Source organism: Thermobia domestica, chromosome 1, assembly GCF_964235325.1.
Source record: "Thermobia domestica chromosome 1, izTheDome1.hap1.1, whole genome shotgun sequence".
Lineage (NCBI taxonomy): Eukaryota > Metazoa > Arthropoda > Insecta > Zygentoma > Lepismatidae > Thermobia > Thermobia domestica.
The window spans coordinates 117,710,305-117,732,936 of NC_137454.1; the positions used below are offsets into that span (position 1 = coordinate 117,710,305).

At 32.7% G+C, this 22,632-nt stretch overlaps 1 long non-coding RNA gene across 2 annotated transcripts; it reads right to left on the bottom strand.

Annotated features, from left to right (window-relative positions):
- Positions 1-52: 52 nt before the first annotated feature.
- On the bottom strand, positions 53-21,039 carry LOC145666524 (uncharacterized). 2 transcript variants are annotated; one of them, XR_014127765.1, is made up of 3 exons: positions 20,651-21,039; positions 9,638-9,796; positions 53-2,019 (listed from the first exon to the last, which is right to left on the bottom strand). It is a non-coding gene; the product is annotated as an uncharacterized LOC145666524 (long non-coding RNA). The 2 variants fall into 2 exon arrangements; XR_014127769.1 differs by lacking the exon at positions 20,651-21,039 and adding an exon at positions 15,685-15,865.
- Positions 21,040-22,632: the final 1,593 nt, after the last annotated feature.

The window sequence follows — 22,632 nt, forward strand, 5'->3', positions numbered from 1 at the left end:
TATATATATATATATATATATATATATGTGTGTGTGTGTGTGTGTAAAGTTGATGGTACCATAATAAAATAGTAAGAATTGTCAACAACAGTCAAAACAATCACAAGTCGAACTTACAAGGGACAGATCACCATGAATTATAATTTTTCACCAAGTATTTTGGAAATTGTGCATGCAATAAATGAAAATGAATAGTTCGGTTGCTAAAAGACACAATTTATTTTTATCAACTTTTATTCCTGCTGAAACATAATAGATCTTATATTCACTTACGTGACTTACTAAATTACCAGGAATATTGTTGATATTACAGAAACTAAATGTATCGGACTTTCGTGCGATAACAAATTAATATTCTTATTATAATTATTTAACAGCAAAATCTGTCCCCCCTGACCATTACGTGACGGGCAACACAACAATTTAGGTCTACAAAATTCGAATTAGCAATATTATTTTATACTTAAAAATTTTACTAGATCAATTTTACTAGTTGAAGTTATTTGCATCAATATGTCATGTTAAAAAGATTTAAAATATAATCCATTTATTAAAGTCAAATCCTGTTTATCTTTTCTTATCATTGTTGATATATTCAGAAAATTCAAATTCCATATTTGTATTTTTACGTATCAAAAAACACAAATTTGAGTTATTTTTCATATATTTATATGTTTTTAAGCATTTTCCTACATTTATTCAATATTGAATTGAATTGAACTGAAAATGTCTTTATTCATAAGGCTGTTCTACGACCTAACTTAACAAATAATAGCACTAAAAAGTACAGGAAGATTTTATATATGCATGTACAAAAAGAATACATGAAGACCATAAAAGATAATGTTCAGTTAGCGTGATGTACATACATATGAAGATCAAGATAAAATAAAAATGAAATAATTCTATGAATAAGTCAATATTTGTACTCAGTACTCTATATTTTAGTTTACTTACTGCAGTACAAGTCGTAGATATTCAAGCTAAGTTTTTGTTGAGAGACAAGATTTTTTTTAAGTAAATGTTCTCCGCGTTCTAAATATAAACTTGTTTGTAGTCTCTGAATACTTAGATTTAACTTTGTCTATCTCAAAGATTTCTCCTGTCGCTATTGTAAGTGTCAACAATGTTCTGTCAATATTAGAGAATTTAATTAATCAGGTAGGCAGTAATTTATCACCATTGTGTTGTTCGAAATTTTAAAGTAATGTTGATTCTTTCATACTAAATATAAATAGTATACTTAATTAGCTAGATTAGTAGTTATTATATTGTCAATATTAAGCCAATACATAAATCACCAATACGTGTGTTATTGAAATACTATGGAATATACACAACAAAATTTAACTTAATATGAATTATCGATAATTAGTGACCCAAGATATTTTTATATTTGTAATTTTCAATAAATTGGGCACAGTGTTAGATACAATGGATAAGGATTTTCTCTTTCAAGTCAATAGTTCTTATTTTATTTGAACAACGCTCTAGAAATATAAGACTAATTTTCATGCTAACAACTCAAGGAGTTAGGACGAAAATTATATTTTTTATTCTTATATCTGCTCAAAATATACAATATTATTATTATGGGGAAATAACAATATGTATAAAATAACAACTGTACTCTTTAGGTATATCATATCGCATGTGTTATAATTAAAGGTAAAAAAAAAATTCTCTTTCCCAGGAAATAGATTCACATTAACATATTCACAAGCTGAAATTTCAATATAGGATTCCTCTTGCGGGTTCCTCAATTTAGAAAAAGTATAATACTCTAATAAATGCTATTATTATTATTATTATTATTATTGCGATAATCTTTTTTCTATTGTAACCCTGTGCAATTTCGACCTTCGGCCAAGTCGACAGATTTTACTGTATCAACATATTTACAAAAACAACACACAGTATATCAGGAGTTGTAATCTAGATTATCTTCGTCACGAGGCATGAATCGAGGATCCACATCTCGCTTATTCTTGCATCGTCCCATGTGTTGGAACACATAGCCTGAAAACAAAAGAAAACACATTACTTGGAAAATTTGCATATTTTGCAATATTATCAGTGAATAATTAAGAAAAACATTCAAAGATGAGGCATTATCAACTAAATAAGAAAATAACATGTTTGAGGGTAACTCCTCAAAAGCATAGTTTTCAAGAAAACCGACAAAAAAAAAAAAAAAAAAAAAACAGTTTTCAGTTAACAAACATTCATAGTATCCGAGAATTATGCAGTATTAAAATATACACCCGTTAAGGCTTTGATTATGACACCATTAAGAGGCCCCATCGCGGCGAAATTAAAATACCACTAATTTTACAGTAATTATGGGATATTTTCAAATAAATAAAAGATAATCGAAATGTGGAACATGAGCGCCCTAGACAATATTATTTTACATGAGATACCGTTATCACGAGTCACTTATCTGCTTTCGATTTTCAGCCATTTAGAAAAGCGGCATTTATTTTCGAGTTTCTAAATGGCTGCAAACGGAAAGCTACTAGGTGACTCGTGATAACGGTATCTCATGCAAAATAATATTGTCCAGGTCGCTCAATGTTCCACATTTCGATTATCTTTTTATCTATTTGAAGATAACACATAATTACTGTAAAATTTGAAGTATTTTAATTTCGCAGTGATTAGGCCTCTTAAGATTACAGTACACATACGCACACTATCGTTAATGAGGTATAGCATAAAAATGTAATTAACTCTCAAATTGTATTTTGTTAAGGAGTTTGTTTACCAAACCTTCTTTATATAACGAGTTTCACGCTGTCCGTCCGGGGGACAAAAGTATCTCAAGGACTATTCCATGCATAGTCTAGGATATAGAGGGTCAAACATTAGGAATTGATGGATGAATGAAACGTCCAAATGCGAAACACATACCGATCGATAGATCTTATGAAGCTAAACACAATGATAATCATTTATGTAAAAGTTTCCGAGAAAAATCAAGAGAAAACTATTAATTTGTAAACCTAAAAAGTGATTATACACGAGAACCAAGCCATTTATTTAGATAAAAAGAATGACACTGAAATATGCCCTTAATAAACTTTTCATTATAATACTTGCATGTCGAAAGTATATAGTATGGCTAATTAGATATAGATTAAAATTTCATTAGTTTTAAAGTTTAATATCTACTTGACTAAAATATTGTCTGAATATAAGGAATACATCAATCAATACCTCATCAAGCCATACTTGAGGGTAAAATGTAACATGTGGTTTTCGAGATAGTCGTGAAAAAAAAACTAACGTTTCTTGCCACTAATGATTGACTGTTTTTATCTTTTGCTAAAAGAATTTGTTGTTTATTTATGTGCTACATGTGTAGCAAAAAACGCTGTTAGCAAATATTTTGTTGTTTATCATTTCCTAATAGTGACATACATACTCTTCACGCATAACTAGTTGTAAGTTCAGAAAATTCAGAAAAGAATCGTAAGTTAATTCTAGGAGCAAACTACACTCAAAGTTGATGAAGGGTATTAGTTACGTTTTGTTGATTCTCTTTATGAAAAATAAAATGAAATTTTTGAGTTTTACGTCCCACGGTCATGCCGGTTAGGCTAAAGGAGACGGGGATGATGAGGAATGAATGAAATGGTGAAACGAAGAAAGTGGGAGGAAACAGGAGAACCCCGAGGAAACCCACGCACACGGTGTTTGTCCACCAGAAAGCGGGAGCAGAATTTGAACCTGGGACCCGATGCACCAGAGGTGAACGCTCTACCATTGAGCCCCCTTAATTCTCTTTATATTGCTACTGGACATATGGATGATTGCATTTTAAGACATGTCAGGATAATAAATAATAAAGTTTATATAGTCGACATGATCATAGGATAAGCATTAGCGTTAGGTATTATTATTATTATTATTATTATTATTATTATTATTATTATTATTATTATTATTATTATTATTATTATTATTATTATTAAAATGGACTGACTTCAGAATGTTACCACTTCTCTTGAACCAGTAATTTGCAAGCTCCTACAGACTTTTTTAAAAAGGGAATCATTTGATGGATTCAGAATTGGGAATCACAAGTACCGTATTACGAGTGATGGTATGTGGTGTAAAAATGAGCCAAAGTGTTTCTTTTAGTTGAAGAATTTCATCTTTTTACTCTTTAAAATTTCAACCCCAACCGATAGGAGCACTTCATAAACTTACAAGATAATAAACCTTTTGTTTCATTGATTTTTAAACGTATTATCTTGAAATACGTTTCCAAACTTTGGATATATTTTCCTTCTTTTTCTTAAGTGATGTCAACCATAAGAACTTAGCATATAGTCCTGTTCGACCTTTGAAATCTTACATGATCTGAGTTCAGATCGGCGTAAGCCAGGTCGGTTTCTAGGCCTCATTTAGAAGTCGTAAAGGAAGTAAACCCAATATGTCGTGAAAATTGAATACTTTAGAACAGTGATCGGTAAACTCATCAAGCTTCTGAACTACGATACCGTTTTTCTGTGCTGTGAGCTACCCACCAAAAGAACTACCATCTTTTTTTTTAAAAAAAAATCTTACATTTGTTTATTGCCTACTTACATTCCTAGTAAACATGAAATCAAATTACTCAAGTTAGCAAATGTCTAATATACACATGAAAAACATAAGGTGAACAACCCCTCGCGTATACAATCAATATGAGATGAGGTTGACAATGACAGTTGCACGGGAGAAACAAGCAGTTGTTGTCGTCAGCGTCCCCTGTCGTTAGCGTCAGCTCAGTGGAGGAATCAAGGTTAGCCAACTAGAGCGTTAACGAAATCCACCGAAATGTAACCGCGAGCTACTAGTAGCTCGCGATCGACGGTTTGGCGATCACTGCTTTAGAGGAAAGTTAACATTAATATGCTGTCATAAGATGAGATGAGTTCTTGTTGCTGTTTCTGACTTATTCCAACCCTAAACAATAGAAGTAAGATATAATCTCAAACAAATAGAAAATATGTTCCATAAAAATCGCGGATTTTATGAAACTTTCGCAAAACATAACTCTTTAATATCAGACGTGGCAAATAGATTAATTCCCTCATTATTGCCTGACTTCAACATTAATCATTGGGCATGATTGAGAACCCTCAATAAAATGTACACAATATTGCACAAAAATTGAATTCTTTGTTATGAATTACTGTGGAAGAAATTTTTCAAATCGAGGACGGGGGTCGATAAATTCATCCCTGTTCTTGATTGAATTCAACCCTAAGCAGTATGAATTGCTGGGCAGCCTCAAAGGATATATGATATACTGAATCAAATTTGAATAAGTCTGAGAACAAAGTTCTTTGGAATTTATTCCCTTTTTATAAATCGAGAGTCAAGGAATTATAGTAAACTCGCTCCCTCATTTCCGATTGATTTTTAACCCAAGTAATGAAGATGAACTGGTAATTTTGGGAAATTGTGCGTTATTTTGCTTCAAAATTGAATTTGTATCTTACGAAAGTTATTGTGAAACATATAAATTTGATAATTTCAACCCCAAATAATAAAATTATTTCCCGAAGTTGTAGGAAGGTATACATTAAGTTTGATTCAAATCGGATAAATTTTACGAAATAGAGGGAGAAACATATAAATGCCGCTTACGATAGCTTAGACAGTATATTACTTGTATTAATAATAATAATAATAATAATCGGAAGAGTGATACACACGCCGTGTTTGACCCACGCCTCCTGATACACAGCGAAAGTTCTTTTCTATCGCCACAAATTACGTAATAAGTCTTAACTATGGGTCAATCCATACGAAGTGGCCCAGAGGTGGTTGCTCGACCATCTCCGAAAATTATAAAAATTTGAGTGTGACGAATCTTGTGTATGAGAAGGTCAATAACACTATTCGCATTGTCGTATGTAGAACTGTTCCTGAATGGCGGCCATCTTTGTTGTCAGTGGAGTGTATTTGCATCTTTTGCATTTGCATACTTTTACGAAAACTACAGTTGCTGAGAACGTACGTATCAGACAAACATCAAACAAAAACGAATGTTTAGACGAGAGACTGAGTTACACGGACAACATATACCTTGTTTCTAAATAAATAAGTAGTGTTACAAACCAATACATGAAATCACTAGAAAAAGTACAGAAAATTACACTTTTAAAGGGGCTGTATTTTGGAGTGGCATAAAGTGGGGGTATAAAGTTTTGTGCTGAATACTATTGTATGTAAAGAGTCTGCAGAAATATCTATACCTATGATACTACTGGCATCGTAGATTTATGGGGGTCCGAAAGTTGAAGTTGGTGATTTTGATGCCATGTTTGGGGCGTAATATCTCAGGAGGGTAAAGTGCTAAAAATTGCTGCTTAGGCCACAAAGTAATTACGTATGTGAATAAACTATTGCAAAAAAATCATGACTGGTATTACATGGAGAAAAAGTGAGGACATGGTAAAAACGCGAAGAAAGCACGCGCGTGACGATGGTCAAGCCCAGAAAAATTTAAATGTTTTGATATGTTTCATGCTAGATCTCAAAAACTACGCGTGGTGCAGCAATTAGGCCCGCTTTTGTTTGTGTATAGTTGTGCAAAAGCTTGCGAGTGACCTTTGTTCCGTCTTTCTACCTCCATGATCATTGCCACGTCTACAGGGTGGACACTTGACCATCCGCTATAACAGACAAACCAAAAGAGAAAAAAGCGAAACTTTGCACGAAGCAATTATAATGGAGGACGTCTATGTATGTATTAAATAGAAAGCCCTACAAATAGTGTTGTCAGCCCAATATAAAGTTATATATTTTCAAATGGCACTACGACAGATTATTATATATTTCAAATCAACGTGTCAAACGTAAACTTAAAATATCACTTTTATTATTCGTTGCAAACTAAGGACGTTATAGTATGACAAACACCCAAAGTTCAGAAGCCTCTAACGCAAATACAGCATAACGGAGATGCACAGGATAGTGCATATCGGAAGTACTTTAGTATTGGATATTATGGTCATGGTATGACTTGTTTCGAGTGAATAGGAACGAAGTTATCATTGCTTGAAACTTTTAATTTTTTTGAAAGTCTTTATTTCGAAAAATGTTAAAATAAGTATCATATCTAGTTGCATGTGTGGTTTGTAATAGATGTGTAAAATATTTTGCCGTTTACAGTGCTTCGATATCTCAAACCGTTCCGGATATATGATAAACATTGTTGAGGTTTGCAACACTGCTTAAATCGTGTAATTGCGAGAACTTGTTGTAATTACACCTACTAAAAGTTAGTGCTGTAATGCTATAGAAGAGAAGGGAAACAACAATCATTTTAGACATTTTCCGCAAATATTACATTTTGAGCAGGATAGGATACATAGGTGTAACGAAACCTTGTGAACACATTAACTTCCGCAACTGCGATTGGATTTCAGCTGATCCATTAAGTGCCTTAATACCGCGGTCCAGTTCGACGATGGGTGTCATGGGTGCAAGGGGGAGATAACTCCCTTATCATATAGATGTGGCAATGATCATGGAGCTAATAAGATGGAACAAAGGCCACCCGCAAGCTTTTACATGACTGAACACAAACAAAAGAGGGCCTAATTGCTGCATCATGCTTAGTTTCTGAGATCTAGCATGAAGCATATCCGTACATTTACGTTTTTCCGGGCTATGACCATCGTCACGCACCTGCTTTCTTTGTTTTTTTTTTTTTACCATGGCCTTACTTTTTTCTCCATGTAATATCAGTCATGATTTTTTTTGCAATAGTTGATTCACATACAGAATTATTTTGTGGCCTAAGCAGAAATTTTTAGCACTTTGCCCTGCTAAGATATTACGCCCCAAACATGGCATCAAAATCACAAACTTCAACATTCGAACCCCCATAAATCTATGGTGCCAGTAGTATCATATGTGTGGATATTTCTGCATACTCTTTAGATACAATAGTATTCAGCACATAACTTATGAACTCCCCACTTTATGCCACTCCAAAATACAGCCCCTTTAAAAGTGTAATTTTCTGTACTTTTTCTAGTGATTTCATGTATTGGTTTGCAACCCTACATTTTTACTTAAAAACAAGAATATATATTCTCCGTGTACCTCAGTCTCTCCTCTAAACATTCATTTTTGTTTGGTGTTTGTCTGATACGTACGTCCTGAGCAACCGTAGTTTTCGTAAACGCTTCCAAATGCAAAAAATGACACTTCACTGACAACAAAGATGGCCGCCATTCAGGAACACTTGCACATACGACAACGTGAAAAGTGTTATTGACCTTGTCATACTTAATGTTCATCACACTCCAATTTCTATAATTTTCGGAGTTGGTAGAGCAAACATTTTCGACACCTTTGGATCGCTTCAGATGGATTGACCCCTGTAAGAGCTATTCAGAAATTTTTGATAGGTATTTGTTAATAATAATAATAATAATAATAATAATAATAATAATAATAATAATAATAATAATAATAATAATAATAATAATAATCTGGCGATCAATGTGTTTTAACTTCAATCAGTGTGGATTGTAAGAAATCCTCGAATAGCATTACAACATATTTGTATCAAAGTCGATTTAAAAAAATCGAAAGAGAGTAGATTAATTCTCTATTCTTGTTTGATTTGAAGTCTTAACAGTAGGAATGATTTAGAAGATGAAAAGAAAATATGCGCAAGATTGCATCAAAATAAATTTTTTACAACGCAAATTACCATGAATCATATTTTGTTATATGGAGAAAAGTTAATTTTTCATTTCTAATAGATTTCAACACCAAGCTATGAGAATGATTGTAAAATCTGAAAGAATATACATCATATTGTATCAAAATTGTATAATTTTGAAAAAGGCTAGTGGGGAAAGTTATTTATTTTCTTATCGTATCATTTGTACTTGGGGAATAGGGAACTTGAACTTGGGGAAATTTATCCCCTTGTATCCGCTTATTTTAGAAAACAATACTGTATTGTTTCAAAATATTGTATTGATAAACAAAATTTATCACGGATCATATTTTATTAAATGAAGAGAAACTAATTTTTCATTCCTAATAGATTTCAACCCCAAGCTATGAGAATGATTGGAAAATCTAAACGAATATACATCATATTGCATCGTATAATTTTGAACAAAGGTAGTGTTGAAAGTTATTTTCTTATAGTATCGTTTGTACTTGGAAAATAGTGAAACTTGAACTTGGGGAAATATATCCTCTTACATCAGCTTATCTTAGAAAGCAATACTAACTACATTGTATCATAATTAAATAGCTTTTATGAATGTTATACTGCAAAATTTCTGTCAGATTTTATACATACTGTATATATAAATATACAGGTGCAAACTTGAAACCTAGAGTGAATTTCACCCTCTTAATACTGATAAATTTCAGCTCCAAATAGTGAACTTATTTTCCAAAGTTGTAGACCCATACAAATGCCGCTTACGCAAACTATTATTATTTATTTATTTAGTAGCCTTTGTAATAGCTCTGGGAAATAGCACACCTGTATCTTCTTAAGAAAAGTATGACAACGAGCTTCATACTAAGTACTTCTGTAAAACAAAACACACTTCTAAACTACCGAGAATTCCCAAAGGGAAACTGTGTTATTACTCACTTTTTCTTTTGCATTTGTTGACACAATTCAAGACGCATCTGCTGGCGAACCATCTTTGTGTATTGTATTCATTCTTAGCACAAACAGGAACAAACTCCATTTGGCAACCACATGTGGGACATCTCGCTACGGCGCACAAGTTCTCATATATTAATAACGCTGAAGAAAAAGGCAATTATTTTTGTTATTAGTTTATTTTTGTGCATTTATTCCAAACACATATAATAGAATGTTCATATAGTTAGAAAAACCCTACAACTAATTAACTATCATCAACTACGAATGGTACTAAATTATTTTTACCACTTTTAAAAAGGATCAATAATTATCCACATATTTTGTGAGAGAAGATCCGTAGTCAGTTACGTTGTCTGTTAGGTAGATGAAAGTTTTATTCAAGTAAATACGCTAGGTGGGCACCGATTTCCAAATTCCATTTACGCTATTTGTTTACTTAGATTTAATTGTGCGACAGCTGTATTACATATATTACATTATGTAATCGTTTGCGCTAAAATACATGCAATGCAGATGTCAAGGATAGAATATAGTAATCAGGCAAATCTGTAGAGGTGATGAATTCTAAAATTCCGTGCAACATCTGATAACAATTTACTATCTCACATATGACAATCATTCAGATCAACACATCTTTCTGTTGCATCATTCAAGTACATTTCATTCTTCAGTTTATCCATCATTTACAGTGTAAACTAGTGACACTATACATCACAGAAGCGAGCGAAAGGTTTTTGTTAATTTTTTAACGGAGTTTACGTCTCCTTATCCTTTAACAATTTTACTGTTTCATAAAAATCGGAGAAGTTTTACGAAATGATCGCAGAACATACTTTTTGAAATCTGGTTGGAAGGGGTAAATGCACAATCTCATTTCAACCCTAAGTAGTAGGAATAATGTGGAAAATCATATAGAAAAATATACACCAAACTGTATCAAAATCAAATATTTTTTTACGAAGTTTATGCTAAAAAAATTATTTTGTATGTGTATGTGCAAATTTACAACATGAGGTAGATATATTTCTTTATTTTTGATGAATTGCAAAAACAAGAGGGTTATTTCGAAAAGTTGGAAGAATCCACTAATTAAAATCGGGTATATTTTACGAGGATTATTTATAACAAAAAAAAAAAAAAAATGCCGATTGAGTCGAAAGGTAGAAACTCGTTACGCTCGTTTCAATAATTCCATATGTTTGTGTTTTCCATAATTATTACCAATGTTTAGTTTTTTTTTTTTTTTTTTTTTTTTTTTTTTTTTTTTTTTACGCAGAGATAGCTATATACAAATTACAAGCTATTACAAGTTACTATCTGCGTGCCTCATTCTTAAGATCCATTAAGCAGTTAAATGCAGTAAAACATTCAAAAAATATACAAAATATACAAAACTTAAAGTTCAATAAATAAATAAATAAAATTTAAAATAAGAAAAGAATAAATTTAATCTTCCATAAAAATAATGTCAATCGAAATTACTACAAACATGCTTTTAGCCAATACACGTAGAAAACCAGTAGCCAAACATTCTACAGATTAAATTTATCTGTCTCTGACAAAACAGCGTTTCGACATAGACCAACTCTTTTCTTGTTTTTGCTCTCCTCGCTAGTCTAGTTGGAGCGCGTGTGTCTGTCGTACTCGTTGTCCCGTGTTCGATTCTCGATGTGAGAGCACAACAAATTTAATTTCACGATTATTTACTTCCATTAGTGATCCATCTGAACCTATAGGGCATAACCAAGGCATACTAAACTAAAAAAAAATATTTCAATTTTTATTTATTTTTATTTTATAATAATTACTACAATCGCATTCAATTTTTGGTTCAAGTAGTCGGCATATGTATATATATAATAAAATGAAGAAAAGTTAACTTTTTAATCATCTTCCTATTCTAATGTATTACATGTACTAAAATCATAATTAAGAATTCTGTCTTCTGATTTTTCTTTTCCTTCTTTTATGTCTTTTAAACTTATTACTTTCTCTTTTATTTTTTAAAAAAAGCAACGATCATGTCTCTACTAAAAAGTGTCACGCTTGAAAAATTCTAATTGCAGTTTTTATAATACTTTGATGAGGTTGAACGCAATGATCTCACTTTTAAACATCTGCGTCCATGAGGTGCTTAGAAAAGTGATCTCAAATTTTTCTAAATATAAATATTCCAACTTGGAGGTAGGTTTCCTCTTGACTTCACGAACGGATATGTTGAAAAAAAATAGTTCCATTGGATTCAGGATACTCAAATTAATATAAAAAACGCAATTAGAAATCTATCGAGGTGTGGTCACTTTTACTGTTGACATAAGCTGTACTTGAAATAACCACTTTTGAAGTCATTATTCTCACAACCCTATGGCAGATATGTTAAAAATAGTTCCTTAAATTAGTATGAAAAGCGCAATTAGAAATGCATCCAAACTTAGGCACTTTTTACCAGTTACATGGTCGTCATCAATGACCTTCAAAAACTTCATAACTGTATTCTCTATGTATGTATGTATGTGTGTGTACGTGTATATATGTGTGTGTGTGTGAGTCTGTCTGTTATTTTCATTTTTTCAGCTGTCCATTCGATAGAGCACCAAAAACTATGTGAGCAAGTGATGGAATTTTTCGCGTCACTCTTACCGTTCCACAGATATTGGCCAAAAAGCGTCCCATTCCCGGAGAATTAAGGAGCCAAAGCTTGGGAGCAATAGGTTATAGAGAAAATATATTGGTGTTGACCAATACCTAAAAGAATGACCATTTTGGTACCAAATAGTAACCGGTGGCCAGTGGCCACCAGTTAATATTGGTACCAAACTGTTCTTTTAGGTATTAACACCAATATTATCTCTCTATGACATACCGTTCCAGAGATATTGGTCGAAAAATAGTTCCGATTTCGAGAGATTTAAGGAACCATATCTCGGAAACCGTAAGTCATACAGAGATGATATTTTGGGAATTTTTGCAAGAAACAGAAGAAGGTGGTTAGAAACAGAAGGGTCTAACCACGGGCCTCACGCACCAGAGGTGAGAACTCCACTACTGAGCCACCGCAGCCTCCTATATTATATTATAAACATCACATAGACTATCCAAGTATGAAGAAATGCGTAATAAAATCGCTATTTAAGAAACGGTGAACCATCTGCAAAAGACTAAAGGGGAGGAGGAATTCTTGCAATTCCCTTAAAACCTGCAATCGTCTTTTAGAACTTACATAGTGAGATGTAGAATTACATTAAAAGTGAGATGTAGAATTATTCAAATGTTCAGTTATTCAGATGAAAAGCATAATCAAATAATACTAAAAAATAAAAGTTTATTTTGTATATGTTTCTGAAATATCCTTTATACATCAGTTTGCAATGTGTATTACTATGTTTTATTACACTATACTTTGACTATTGAATTCAGATTATGCTTTTGAAAATAATAAACAATTAATAGGCATATATCTATATTTTGAAGCGTTGAAATGAATCTATCATGTCTAACAAAGTTAAGAAAATTTTATTAGTTTCAAATTGTCTATCTTAATATCATTTTGTCTTCTTTCGACAAAAGTTTGTTTCATTATACACTGCTGTTTATGAAAATTACAACACAAAGAAAAACGCGTATGAGTGAAATGAAATTTATAACATAGATTTCCTACATGACTATACAAAAATTATTAAATTTCAGAACTATAGAGCACCATTAACCTTGACGAATCAGCATGGAGTAAAACCTCAACGAGCCACAAATTAAATTAAATTAAATTAAATTTCTAGTATGTTTTACGGAATGTACTTTAGGCTAAAGGAGACGGCCGATTAATGGAAGTAAATAATTATGAAATAACTGGTGAAATCATAAAGTAAGAAGGAAAGGAAGAGCTCCAAGAAAATCCTTGGACACGATGTTGTCTACCTCAAACTGGACCAGGAATCCTTCCACAGGAAGCGAACGCTCTACCACTAAGCCATCTGCCCCCTCCAAGTGCGACAATCAGAGCCTTTACACTATACGCGATAGCATCGAATCAATTAGGCCACGCTACTTTTATGCGAAACCACTGACTATGTCTGCTGCAAGATCGTGGTGCACAAGGTACCGAGTAATATATTCTACATACGTTAGATAGACAATGCAATCCAGGCAAGCAGTTTGATTCGGTACTCATTCTTCCTGAAAGAAGTCGTGTACATTCCGAGATTCACGTTACTTGTGTGTCCTGCTGAAATATGAGATCCACAACTACTTGCAAGAAGAAAATGAACTTAATGAACACCATCACATCTGTTGTTCGGCAGCTTGGACATTTAACAGTGCATGCAAGCAGATTATGCTCATCATTATAGCGTCACTATAGGATGGTTTGCGGTGGGATTAATCCAACAACAAGAAGCCTGACACTCAGCAGCAGGGTTCACGCGCCCAGTGTAGTCTCGGTTGTTTGTGGTGTTGGGTCAATGAAAGGCGAATCAGAGAGATGTGAGCCCTCAGTTCAGGCTGTGGCGGCTTTAGCGGGTAGGCGGGGTAGACACGGGCCTACCGAAAAATTTTGAAAAATATATAAACGCTAAAAGACACAATAAAGAGTAAATATATTTTCCACTATTTATGCTAATGATAGATAATTATTTAACAAATAGCATTAACCACTACTGTAAAAAGTAATTTCCTAGTGTCATTAATCAATCAAATGTATATATGTATCCATAATCGAGGGAGCGGGCCTATCCAAAATTAAAATCCTAAAGCCACCCCTGAGTTCATGCCACAGAAGTATTCGTACAGCTACATTCACATCGCTATCGTACTTCAACGTCGAGTTAACACTGTAGACAAAGATAACACTGTACGGTCTGTCACTACCATGCGGACAGAATGTCTGTCATTCTGTGGTGTGGTCACTACCGGTCGTCGTTGCTTATAGTTGTATTTTCCCCATTCCTTGAACATACGCAGCATTTGACGTCAGCAAGGTACTGGTACAGTGACGCTTGCTCTCACTCTTCTGAATCTCTTATTTAAGTTCCATTACATGAACTCTCCAGGCCCGAGGCAAGAATAATAAGACAGAGAGAATGCAAACATATGCCATTCTCTGAAATTGTAGTTATTTATACATCATACATTTTTGTACGCCCTGTCAGTTTATACGTATTGCTGTTGTTCCTTCTTGGCGTAATTTTTGCAAACAGCAGTGTATGTTTCCCTCTGAATGTGGAATTTATTGTAATATTTAAAAATAAATGAATAGATAGAACTTAAATACAATTTCAAATTTTATATTACAAGTACACATAATCACAGGCCCGTAGCTAGAGAGGGGCTAGAGGTGGCACTGCCCCAATAAATTATTTTTTGCCCGCTCTAAAAATAACGCTGAAGATAATTTTTAAACTGACTCAAAACCAGTGAAATTCTTGCAATTATATTATCACAGATAATATCAAAATTATATCACTGATATTGTGATAATTTATATTGGTAATTATCTTGATGATTAAGGTTATTCAGTACCTATTCATCCATATCTATCACTTACTCGTGCTTACCTCGGTCATATAGTATTTACTTACTATGTGAATACTAATACTCACTCAACCTGACGTAGGAGAATGGGGTTATAGTTATTTATGAGAAACAATGACTACTCAGTAATCTACCTTTTGCTATCTCATTTTATTATGTGAGCTTATCTATACAAGATGTGGGTGTGACTCTTACAGGGCTATTCTAGACCCGATAATGATGACGGATTAATATGTGAGTCACCCACTTGTGAATAGATTATTAGCATTATCTCAATGTTCTAAATAACAGACGTGATTATCCATCAGCAATACATGGATTGACAAACAAATCAAGAGTGCATAGCATTACAATAGAATACCGCTGTTACTATTATGATTGTTACTGTTATTATACTACTACTCGGGTTTATCATAACCTACGGTTACGAGGACTGTGAGAATTGCATTGCCTGACCATACTGATGTGTAAAATTAAGAAAAACCATAAAATACACAACTTACATGTTCTGGTCCATCAATACTGTTGACTTAACCAAGAATCGTTAATACGAGACTTTCACGTATACTCGAGACGAGACTAAACCGCGTTTTCAGATGCGAGCCAAGACCGACCGAGACTCGATCTAAGACTGAACAAGGCTGAACGTGACTGAACGAGCCTGCATCCGAAACTGCACACCTGGTTAGAAACCAGGAGTTTTTATATTTGCCTCATTTGTTATTTTTCTTTCTCATGTCCTTCCGGGCCAGTACATTCTAGACTATGAAATAATAGTTTTGTGACGTATGCATAGAAAACACAGCTTTTACACTTTCACTGAAGAAATTGTTTTGTCGTATGGGTATTATTCAGTTTCCTGGTGTCCTTCTTCCTGTTTTTAACCAAACCAATAATAACTTATTTTTCACACTTTGGTATTTTTCCGGGTGACATTCACTTTTAATAATACAATGTATAATCTTCGAAATTATAAAAATTTCGATCAATCTCGATGTTCTCGTGATATTCCCCCACTTAAAAAAATAATACTGAGCAATCCTGTAATGGATGCCCAAAATTATAAAAATTTCGATCAATCTCGATGTTCTCGTGATAATATTTACCAAATTAACTTCAACTTTGCAAATTCTACTCATTTCTGTGTAAAATTATGTTCCTTGCTAGATGGCACCAAACATCTTCCATTGCCTTTATCCATTTCAAGAATTTCAAACTGTGCCCTATTATTGCAACCATGACAAACATCCAAGAATACCAGGTGCACTTCCAAACAACTTTATCATAGTCCATAATGTTACTTGTGAATATAAATAAACTGTAGTGTCTCGCATATTTTGGAAGGTAGAAAATTGAGTGCAAACGTTGAATAAAACATATACTCCTATTTTGTACTGATATAATCTAAAATTGCTCTAATTTAATTTTATTCTAATGTTTAAAAATAAATACTTCAATTTTAATTATTAATATGAAACAAAGTACCTCGCAAATAGCTTGTATTAAGCCCACAAAAATGAAACAAAAATTTCTGTTTCGATAATTTAAAAAAATTACAGATTCTGTAAAAGATAAATGTTCAATTTTATGGTGTTCTTTCATGTCTTTGTCAATGCCCCCTCAGTCTTCATTTCTGCCCCCCCTGCCCCTAAGAAATCAGTCTGCCTACGGGCCTGCATGACCATTAATTATATTGCGTATACATTTTGAATTATTAAAATCAGTTTACGCAGCAATGTCAATCACCTTTCAATAAAAATTTTCTTCTACAGAAATATTAAGTTGCTCAGGAACTTGCTTTGCTCTTGCTACTTCTTTTAATTACTCGTCGACCAACAATTTATTGTCGTACTTTTCGCTGTAAATACTTGTTCCATCAAAAAAGAAAAGAAAAGAAATAAAAACAAAGAACAAGCAATGAAGGAGAAGTATCTTGATTTGATTTAATTAAAATAAAAGTGATTTCTTAGGTATGTTTCAAATAGGAGGAAAAGTTCTGTTGAGAGCTTTTAAGAGAATTATTTAAATATGAACGCTTATATTCTGTCAGAATCAAAATCAACTTTCATTAAATAAAATTTTGTAACTGTACTGAACGTTCACACAATGCCGACTACTTGAATCAAAAAGTGAATGCGATTGCAGTAATGATTGTAATTAAAAAGTCATTAAATAAAAATTGAAATTTCTTTTTTTTAGAGTTTAGTTTGCCATGGTTATACCTTATAAAGACGGATCATTAATGAAAATAAATAATTGTAAAATTAAACTTGTTGTGCTTTCAGACTGAAAATCGAACCCGGGACCACGATTACGCCACTCGCTAATACTAGACTAGCGAGAACAGCAACAACGCTTTTTTTTTTTTTTTTAAAAAAAAAAAAAAGCTGGTCTATTTTGAAGTGCTGTTTTGTCAGTGATCGAGAAATTTAATTGTAGAATGTTTGGCTACTGCTTTCCTACGTGTATTGGCTGAAAACACGTTTGTAGTATTTTCGATTGACATTATTTTTGTGAAACATTAAATGACACAGCATAAATAATACGTATAAATTTTATATATACTATATATGGTGCGAAAATGATTGTCTAAAGCCTTCATTGTAGAATAATGTTTTAAAAACATCTAGCCATCTATCTCCTTTGAAAAGCATTGTGCGATCATTATCCATTCAAAGATTAATGTCAAAGATTTTTCTTACTCTCTCTCATTTTTAAGTATTTTCTTTCAAACTTTATTCCAACTGTCGCTATAAGTACAAATCTTTGCAAGACAGGTGGATGGCCTTCTTCTTCCTTTTTAAAATAAGTATTATTAATATAGCTTCAAATTCAATATATATATAAGATATATACTGGTATATATGGATGAGTGGGTGTTTATGTGTATGCTCCTAAATAATGAATTTGTAATTAGACCATTATCAATATTTTCCAGCATAATTCTCATGTGGCCATGTGGCCAGCATGTGACCAACCATTAGTGCGAGAAGTCAGAAAATGGCCTAAAAGACGTACCATGTTTCCCCATTCTGACTATAAATGTAATTCATAAGTTAATTTGCTTACGTGTACAAATTTGGAAGTAAATAAAGAAAGAACTAAATATATGGAAGTTCGCCAGGGTCGTAATATTACAAATTATGATTGCGTCAAAATATCAAATAGTACTTTCGACAAAGTAGGTACTTTCAAATATCTAGGATGAATGTTAACAGACCAAAACCATATTCACGAAGAAATTAAATGTCGACTGAAAACAGGAAATTCATGTTATTGAAATTATTATTCGGTTCACATTCATTTGTTGTCGTGAATTCTATCGAGAAATTTAAAGATGAAAATATATAAAACCACAATCATGCCTATCGTGCTGTATGGTAGCAAAACATAATCTCTTACTTTGAGCGAAGAACGGAAACTGAAAGCACTTGACAATAAAATCCTAAGATGAATATTTAGACCCAACAGAAACGGGAATAGAAAATAACGAAAACATCATAATCAGGAACTGCATAATTTATAGCGTTTACCAAACGATTTTAGAGTCATCAAATCTAGGAGGCTCAGGTGGGCAGATCATGTAGACAGAATGGATGAAAGTAGGAACTTTTTCAAAGTTTGAAAATCCAAGTGAAAAATGATCATTAGGAAACCCTAGACGCAGATGGGAGGATAATATGAAGATGGATCTTACAGAAATATGAATACAAATTAGAAACTGGATCCAGTGGGCTAAGCACGAAAGTCAACGGAAAGCTATTGTAAACACGGTATTGAACCTGCGAGTTTCATAGGATATAGAATTAGTTAATTAGTTAGTAAGTACAAATTTACATAGACCCTCTATCATGTTTTACCATCCTAGTATAGAAGTATGCATTTTGCAGCAAATCTATCACCTGAATAAGTTGCAATTAGTAATATTTACACCCATGTGCCCCAATCCAAATTTTCAACAATTTTGAAATCTGGAGATTTCCTCTAGGAGCACCTTAGTTGGTTTCAGAAAACGAATCGAGAAAAGAACACACACACACATACACACACACACACAGATATATATATATATATATATAAACAAAACTGATGCCTAGTTTCGAAGCGAAGACAATATAATTCCATTATAATCTTTTCTCTTACTGAAACCCAGTCGCTGAAAAATTAATGATTTGTTTAATTAACGTTTACATTTATTAGATTCAGAAATTTTAGATTTAGAGTGTATTATAATTTTCAGATAATGGAATTAGCTTTACCTGTTATTAGTGTAGTATTTACTTTAAAAGTGCAGTAACGAGTCAATTTATAAAATGTTCTCATTACTATAAACGTATACGGTATATAACAATTTGTATGCTAATAAGCTAAATATCACTGTATTTATTGATCGACCTATTTTAGAATCTTTTGGAAACATACTGTAATTGGAAGCAAAGAAAAATCTAATACTTGGCAACCCTATAGAAATTTTAGCCAAATTACAGGGATCACTAGCTTGTTTTGAAGGAAAATTACTGAAAATAAACAGGAAATAAGGTGTATCGATTTAGAAAATGAAAGTTGAAGGCCAAACAAACATGGTATTTCCTGCATTTTAATTCAATGCGATGCTATTCATGAGAGCTAGCAGGGCTCTGCTAAAGGTCATTTGGACAAGGGAGGAAGCGGTCCATCAAGATAATGCTGCCGACACCTACAGCCAATTAGAATAAAAATCGAACTTCAAACTACTGTGCTTCGAAGAGAAATAGTGACCTTTTATCTTAGAGAAACACAGTCAATTGTTTTAGATTTCTTATATAGCAGTATTTCTAACCACTGTGTAAAGTGGCCTGGAAATGAGCTGTTGTAGTGATGATCGAAGCATCAATGTTGCCTAAGGAGTTATGGAAAATATGGTTTATTTAAGGTGATAAAGTAACAGGTTAGTTTATTTAATTTCATAATTTGCTTTTTTATTAAGTTGAGTTAATATTATCAAAATTTTTAACAGACAAATCAGTGTCATCGCAAAGAAAGTTTACTGTACTATTTTTTTTTTTCAAAACTGTATGCTGTTGTTTTCCACTCGTAATGACCATTTTCAAAATTAATATTATTTTCCTTTTAACATTTGCGTATATATATTTTAAAATTTCTACGGTCGTTGTTTTTGTTTTCTTGGAACTTTCACTTTTTCATGTAACTTTATTCATTTTCTGGTTTACATCGTTTGGGAGATTTTAATTCTAATACATCTCATGACAAAACTTGCATATTTTTTTTGTTCATCCTATTAAAAATTGCTGATTTCTGTTCATAATGAAATTAAAAAAGGATTTACAAAAAAAAGGCATTAGTTTGTTTTCGCTGTCCCAAACTGTTATTTTTAATTGTACACTTATTCTACGCTACAATATTATAACAAAAACTATAAACAACTATTGTTTGTTTCTAATTACATATATAAAAAAATTAGACACTTACCAACAAAAAATAGTATAAAGAAAGTCCGGTTCATTTTGTAGCTGTTAAATTGTGTCTCTGTAGCGTGTAAAACAGCACGTGTAAGCTCCACCAGTTTTCTGCGCTCTTTGCTCAATAAAATTAAACCGGATACACTTAAAATCCCGGCTATATAGTTAATTATTTCTATTTGTCAAGTATCCTTCGAAGTCTCATTTCCGAATGTGTTGATTAGTTATTACAGGTAAAATAAAATAATTAGAATTTACCGATGATAGGTTTCAAAGCAAAAATCACTTGGAACTTTTTTTCTTGTTACCAATCACATTTTTGCAACTGTTTTGTTTTTGCTTGTAGAACTGTAACTGCGCAAAAGTTTTCCGCGCATATGCAACCAAGTACATCCCATCTCATTCGAGCATCCCTGAGAAATGAGATCGTAGATAGATTGGCTGTCATTTCGTGTAATGAACGGTAGTGAGATCATTGGGCCACCCTACGAGCGGTCAACCTTCACATTAGATTCACATATAATTTTAGGTAGCAACAAGCGTTAGGACAAGTGACGAGACATCACTTAGTTACATTTTACAAGTTAATTGCTTGTAAACTCCCTGTATAAAGCATACATGAAAACATGATGAATAATTCTGGAAAGAATATGGATTTCCAACCTAATAAGTAAACGAAATACCAGTTTGCAATTTATTTGTATTTTAATCACATATCCCTGGCTTTAGTCTTTAGCATGTTCGGTGTGTGGCATTCCTTCAACGAACATTAAACATTATCAGACCCGCAACCAGGATGGCTAGGGGGGCCAGGTCCCCCTAAAATTCTCATTGCTCTCAGACCAGAGTGCATCGTTATGTCATAAAGAAAAATACAATTTAGATATATATAAAAGCTGGTTATTTTAAATGCATTTTAATCCCTCTATGAAGATACGAGATGAAGAAATGTAAATAGTTTGGGACAAATGATAGAGACACAAATCTTTTCAGCAATTTTGTTACAAAGCAATTCCTCACTGGTATCATAGATGAAATATAGCTATGGAAATGACGCTAAGTTATTTATTCTTGATTAGTTTATTCTTGGAAGTAAGATTTTTTCGAATGATTTCCTAAAAAAAAAAAAAAAAAAAAAATTATCTGGCAATATTGTTCATGTTTCATAAATATATATTTCATTAACAACTTTATAGCATGGCGTAAGGCGTTTTTTCTGTAAAGGTCAAGGGATAGTTTACTCTTGTAAATTTTAATCATGTGATTTTCTCAAAACATGTTCAACAGGTTTTGTTCATATTTCGAAGAAACATTAACTTTACTGTCATATTCTTCTGAAACTATTTCTTCTTGAAAAAGAAATGGGTTGTGTACGTTTGGGATGAGTTTCTTGAGACGGCTTTATCAAAAACTGCCCAAGCTATTTTGTTCAAATTTCATAAATATTTCACTAACAACCCCATGGTGTGACGTAAGCAGTTTCTTCTTAAGATATTTACAACGGATAGTTTGTTTTGGGGGAAAGTTTTGTCAAAAGAGCTTCCGCCGAGAATCGAAACCAGGTCTCACGTCAAAGGCATCCACGTCTCCCTAGGCGCCTAGTTCGACTCCCGGCGGGAACTCATGTGGTCTGGATCCTACATTAAGCAGTAGATTCACGTCTTATATAACATTAATGCTGAAAGAGATCCTAAATTCAAAATTCCAAATCTAAATTTTGTTTCCAAATGATCCTCTCCAAAAAACTCCCTAGCCGATTTTCCTCATATTTCATAAACAATCCTATAATATGTTGTAAGTCGTTTCTTCTGAAAATGTCCACAAGGAGTCGTTTATTCTTCTAGACAATTTTCTAAAAACAAAAAAAAAAGACAATTTTACCCATATTTTATAACAAACAAAATTGCAACCCTACACATGATATATGTAATTTCAAGTGAAAAATCAAAAAGAACTAGATTCTTCGACGTTTTCTCAAAATATCTATTATAA